The following is a 6,566-nucleotide window of genomic DNA, read 5'->3' as shown; positions in this document are numbered from 1 at the left end:
CTCATTCCGGTTTCCTCAGACTGTGGCAGGCAGACACAAACTGTCCTGCCACAATGCAGCTCTCTTTATATTCCCCCAGAAGTATTTTTAGTTTTTCATTTTCATTTTTAAATAATTGAGGATGCTTATGTTTGAGTTTTGGGAAGAATTGTTTCCGTACAGGTTCAAAAGTTGGGCATTGTGTGAGGAAGTGCTGCTCTGTCTCCACAGCAGTTCCTCCACACTGTTGGCATGATCGCTCCTCTTTTGGCAGCCATATTTTCTTGTACCTGCATGTTTCTATGGCCAGGCTGTGAGCACTCAGTCTGTACTTTGTCAACAACTTCCTGTGTTTAACATCAGTCACTGTGGTCAGGTAGGCTGCCACAGTGTAGAGAGAGTCTCTCTCGCTCGCTCTCTCTCTCTCTCTCTACCAGTCCAAATAGAGAAGCTTAGCCATTACTGACAGCCTACTACGACAGCCTCCTACCTACTACCTACTACCAGGTAAATACACACTTCTACTTGTATAAAACTGACCTTTGTATGATTAATACTTCATCAAATACTGCAGATCCTTTATCTTACCTCTTTCTAATCTACACACATACAGGTATTTACCTGAAGTTACACAACAGTGTTGTTGATACAGAGTTGGAGTTTATTCACACGTCACATACTACAGTGGGTAATGTTTTCAAGAAACATTGAACAGTGCTGCCACATATGACACAGGAAAAAAAGAAAAGACATTGAACCCTTTCTTTGCCATTATATAAAATAGTGTTGCTACAAAAGTATAAATTAGGCTTACAACTCAGATCTGAAGCTACACAGGAATCTGCTGCCAAAGTGCAATAAAAAAGACAAAACTAACCCTTTTTTTGTTGCATTTTAGTAGAGTATACAAATAAATGCCTTTAAAATAGGATGCAAGCAACACTAGTTTCTTTTTTGTTGCATTTTAGTAGAGTATACAAATAAATGCCTCTAAAATAGGATGCAAGCAACACTAGTTTCTTAACCCGAATTGATAATAGACTATAATCAATTTAAACAGAACAGATGCATTCTTATACCATTTTGTACAATAATTATAATGAATAAGTTCAAACAAACTGAAACTTACAGCTGATTAATAACGGTATCTAACTTGAGTTTTTATTATATCAAAAACCTGTTGAAATGCTACGGTTATGTTTACTGTCCCCATAAAGCGTGTGGGCAGCCTCCAGGAATGCTTCTTTCAAAACTTCGCCGTCTTTGAAAGACTTCATGTGTTTCGCAAGAACGTGACTGACACGATACGATGCTATGGTAGCAGCCTTGCTCTTGTTGTTGGGCCTGGTGAAAATTGACTGCTGTGCATTTAGCTGTCCTTTCAGGTCCCTCACCTTTTGGGAGCGCAGGGCAGAATTAGGAGGGAATTCCGACTCGTAGCGTTTGTGCACTGTTTTGAAATGCCGCTCCTAAATTACCCTTCTCCGGTAAAGCCACGCTCGCATTGCAGATGAGACAGATGTACTTTGAATTGGAATAGATAAAAAAATAATCATCCTCCCACTCGGAGTGAGAATTATATATTTTGGGCTTTTTTGCTTCTGCCATAATTGTGGTCTTGTGTGTGTGCGGACTGTCACTCCTGTTGTTATCACGGACAACGTCAGCGAACTAGTGCACACTGCCCACCAGCCACGCCCCGACACATGGGGTCACGGCAATCACAAAGCTTTGATGCGTCCAAGTGCATTATTCTGGCACAGGAAAATTATGTTATAGGACATTAACGATAAAACAGAATATTGTTTCACATCTCGCGATCGACTGGGAATCTCCCCGTGATCCCCGTGGGCAACCCTGACATATGACTCATTAAAAAAAAGTGTACAGCTATTATCTACCTCTTGTATAACTGGTCGGCCCGGTTACATTTTCCATTTGCCCTGAGAGGCTCAGTGTGTGAGGTAAAGGACTCTTGAGTGTTTAGATAGTTCACTTTAGTCTAAGTTATCTCAGTGTGTCTCAAACGGTTTTATCACAATTTATGTAAACATATATTTCCAAGGCACACCTTTATAAGTATTAGGATAAATAAAAACAAGTTTGAAATCATTCCTATGTATACTATAGGACAGTAAACCAACAATATCCTTTAAAACTGGAGAGATTAAAAAATATGGATAAATAAATGTTAACTGGTAAAATAAGATATAAATGAACCAGCAAACATCTTACCTATAGCAGCAAATTGGTCAGAACCGGCCCGGGTGTCATCCCCCTATGCAACGAAGCTTACATTATACAAATGTAGTGCAATATACAGACTGTTTAGCTTATGGTCAGTGGTGTAGTGGGCGTTGGACTTATTTGGAGCATGATCTTTTTTTTTTTTAAATAGTCTAATAAATATAAAATCATTGCCAGTGTTATCAGTTGCAAGTGTGCATTTGTTTTAATAATGACAAAAACATAATACATCTCACAGTAATTATAATACGAAATAAAAACCATTTCCTTAAAGAATTATGATTCATCATTACGCTCGTGACCCCGCGGCGAGCTGGGGGTGTGCTTATGCAATTTAGGCCTATACATTGTTTATGTAACTTATGTCCCAGTGTGTCCATGGTTTTGAGTCTGTGTGTGTTGAGCGCAGCGCCGTCTGCTTTTTGCAGTACAGTAACTAAAGTAGGACTAAGCATACCGGTAGTTTCTGTGGACCTGTCTGCCCGTTTTGTGAGTGCACTGCGCGCGTGCGCACTTGTGTGGCATTGTTTGGGATTACCTAATTAAAATAGCGTCCCCCCCAGTAAAAAAAATCCCCACTACAACCACTGCTTATGGTGATCAGCACCCCTATGAGCTCATTCTCTCAGTGTATTATCAGGAAAACAGAGACACACACACATCATTTAAATAAGAGTTTTTAAATTAAATGATTGGTTAAGAATAAACGTCTTAAAGTAAATAACAATAAACAATAGCCCTTAACCCTGTAAGGCCCCCGGTTGTAATTGTACAACATTAATTTAAGCTATCCAAAAAAGTCAGTAAATGTTGTTTTTTTAAAAGACCACATTTACATAGTCAAACGGTCCTTTTGTTCAGCCTCACAATGCTATTGGGTAGTGTGACAGGGTTCTATTTGTCCGTTCGAAACATAGGCTTAGTTGATTGTTTTAAGCTCCAAAACTTTAATTATTACAGTGTGGTGACACGTTATTGGACATAATTCACCTCTCTTATTGTGTTGCCACACGGACCCTTTAGTGGGAACACCTGTAGCGTTAGCACCCATTCCTGCTAGCTCGTCAAGCAGAGCAGTTGATGTGTTAACCTCTCTATGATTAATGGATAATAAAGATTAAGAACTCTGTTCTGAATACACCGCCTCCTCCGACTCCCTTTTCCTGGCACTACTACAGCAACAAAAATATAGCGAAACAGCACAACTTCAACAAACAAAATAAAAGTCTCCAAATCAGGCCGTCCATCACTCATGGAGAGAAAACATGCTCTGGCTGTCGCCCTCAATGCAACATTCTCCCGAGTGCCTCTTGCAGGGCCACACCGTCCCGTTTGAACCCAGAGCCCCTCCCACAGGCTTACGTCAACAGGTTACACAATCAACTCAAAACCACATTGTCAACATAAAGATCCGCAAAACATAAACAGGTTACCCCCTCTGAACACAATCATTCCCCATAATTAACAAACGCAAAATAAATAATAAATGGCATGGTTCATGACATCCTGTTTAAATCACGGAAGCGATGCGCCTCCGTCTTTTCCACATTCCCTTTGCTCGGGAGACGGCGGCCGCACGACGAACGGAAGAGAGCAGGACATGTTTGGTGTGTGTGTGTGTGTGTGTGTGTGTGTGTGTGTGTGTGTGTGTGTGTGTGTGTGGTGTGTGTGTGTGTGTTCCGGTTCGGAACCGGTTCCAACATTTCGATTCCAACGGCATCATTTAGAAATGTGAATTTCGGTTCCGCTTTTCGATGCCTGAGGAAATGTTTCTCGCCGCTCTCCGTAGCCTACTGCATGACTGCAGCGGGGCATGTAGCATTGTACCTACACTTCCTACAGTGTAACCTGAGACCAGGGCCGGCCCGTTGCACTGGCGTTATAGATGTTCACCTAGGGCGCCAGATCTGTGGAGGCGCTGCGCTGGCAGCTCTGGGAGGTTTGACCGTTGGTGCTCATCCTAATGTTTGGCCTTGATGTAACAACATTCATAATTAAGTAAATGTAACACCCTTTTCATCCCGGTTACAATTTTCATTTCCCCTGTACGATGGGTGCTGTAAGTGATGAAAATGGGGGATGTTGGCTTATCTGGCAACCGCAGCTCACAGCCAAAGTGCGAGTGAGCGAGGGAGAAAGGGAGGGCGCTGTTGTTATTAGCATCTGGTGCTAGCTGCTCTAACGGAAGAAGAAGATGTTTCTACAATGATGTGGAGGGAGAGTCCTCTCCAGTCACGGCCCGTCTACACTACAGCGTCGAAAGCTCCAATCTGCTCCAATCTGCCCATTCACTTTGAATGGGGTGACGTCACGTAGCCGCGCTTTTTTGCCGAACTGAATTGTGGGTAGCAGAGAGGTCCGTCTCAGGCGACAGAAGTTGAACAATGTTCAACTTCTGTCGCCTGAGACGCCGGAGTAGCCAGCGCCAGCCAATCAAATCCCCGTTTCCCAAAATCTGACAGCTGAAGCCGTAGCCAATCAAATTGCGTCTAAGCTGGGAGAGATATCCCGCCGTTCATTTCTATATTTCAAAAAAAGTCGGAGGAGAAACTAACTATCGCCGTAGCAAATCACCCGGTTTTGTATGACCAGACCCTCTTCACCTACCGGGATACAAACCGGAGGAACCAGGCATGTAGGGAGGTGGCAGAGACAGTGGGGGAAACTGGTAGGTTTTCGCCTGTTTGGGGAGTTTATATATATATTGCTCCCATACAATCCCCGGGGTTTTTTGCTTTGTATGTCGGGGGCGGGAGATTCATGTGATTGGTTGTTGGCCGTGTTGCTTGAATAAAATCCCCAAGCTCCAGACACGCCCAGCTCCAAGCTATTTTGGAGCTGTATGTGTGGACGCTGCGTCAGACTGAGGCTGATAACTTCAGCTCAGTGAGGGTAAAGGACTCTGAGTGTTTAGATAGTTCACTTTAGTCTAAGAAGTTATCTCAGTGGGTCTCAAACGTTTTGATCACAATTTACGTAACACATATTTCCAAGGCTCTCCTTTATAATTATTGGGATAAAACAGGTTTGAAAATCTTTCCAATGTATACTATAGGACAGTAAACCAGACATATCGTTTTAAACTGGAGAGATACAAAAAATATGCATAAATAAAATAGTAAAATAAGATATGAATGAACAACAAAAATAAAATACGTTACATGTATTTGTTATTGGCTATGGTAGGTTACTGGTTATGCTCACATACTTATTTAATTATTAAAATGTAAAACGATCTTTTTCATATGGGTGTTTGGAGTTGTACCCCCTAGATCTAGTCTCTAGTAATTCTGCTTAAAGTGCACCAGATTGAAGCATTTTACTTCAAAATGTTCAAACCTTTCTTCCCTGTATGCCTGAGAAGGCAGATGCTTGTTTTTCTCAAAAAGAACTGTTCTTTAAAAGTTGGACTGTTGCACTGTTGTAGCTTCAGTGGTTCTCAGGTTACAGTTACATAGCAGTGAATATAAACCGACTGATTAATGTGAATATTACTGTAAACTAACCTGTGTAAAAGTTTCTCGAATAAATGTAATTTTTTTGGTGGAAGAAGCATGTATCATTTTTTTTACCCTGCCCCTCAAAGAACCGGAATCGAGAACCGTTAAGAATCGGAATCGAAAAGTAGAAATTCAAACGATACCCAACCCTAGCGGTGACGGCCATCAGCGAATCGAGCCGGCCCTTGACGACCGGCTGTTCTGTGATTCTCCAGATTCTACAGATGGCCAGTCCGCGGAGGGTGGAAAATACATACCGGAAGTAAAAAAAAGAAGTGGAACGGGACGGTGTTCCCACGGCAAACAAAATTAAAAATATTAAATGAAACAATCTCATCTCTTAAAATTCACAACTTATTATGAATTAAACATTCACAAACTTATAATTATGTATTCACATGTTTAACTCTGTTACGCATGCAACAAACAGAAGAGTGTAGTGCAGAATTAGAAGGGAATTCCGTCTTGTAGCGTTTGTGCACCGTTTTGAAATGCCGCTCTAAATTACCCTTCTTCGGTAAAGCCACGCTCGCATAGAGAACCGCAGTGACGCGTCCTAAAACCCGGAAGTAAACTCGTTCCGATTCCTTCGTCAAAAAACGCAATGCAATTTCTCCATAGGATTTTGGAAAATAGCTTGAAATAAGGTCTGTGGTTGACACACATTTAAGAGACGAGATCACTTTTTGTTCAGCTGGATAATATCCACATGTCTACCCTACTTTTATAATTTTTCGAATCATAAATCTAGTCGCCAGAAGCAAAATGCTAACGTTATGCTATAAACTAACTACAGCAGAGGTCGATGCTTCAACGTCACAACCAACTTAAGATCCATAT

At 41.6% G+C, this 6,566-nt stretch overlaps 1 pseudogene; it reads left to right on the top strand.

Annotated features, from left to right (window-relative positions):
• Positions 1-416: 416 nt before the first annotated feature.
• The window catches only part of LOC117445064 (N-acetyllactosaminide beta-1,3-N-acetylglucosaminyltransferase 3 pseudogene), a 64,998-nt pseudogene continuing 58,848 nt past the window's right edge, over positions 417-6,566 (top strand).

The sequence above is a fragment of the Pseudochaenichthys georgianus genome, chromosome 4, assembly GCF_902827115.2.
Source record: "Pseudochaenichthys georgianus chromosome 4, fPseGeo1.2, whole genome shotgun sequence".
Lineage (NCBI taxonomy): Eukaryota > Metazoa > Chordata > Actinopteri > Perciformes > Channichthyidae > Pseudochaenichthys > Pseudochaenichthys georgianus.
Note: the sequence above shows the minus strand (reverse complement) of the source record. Positions and strands in the feature narration are given on the sequence as shown.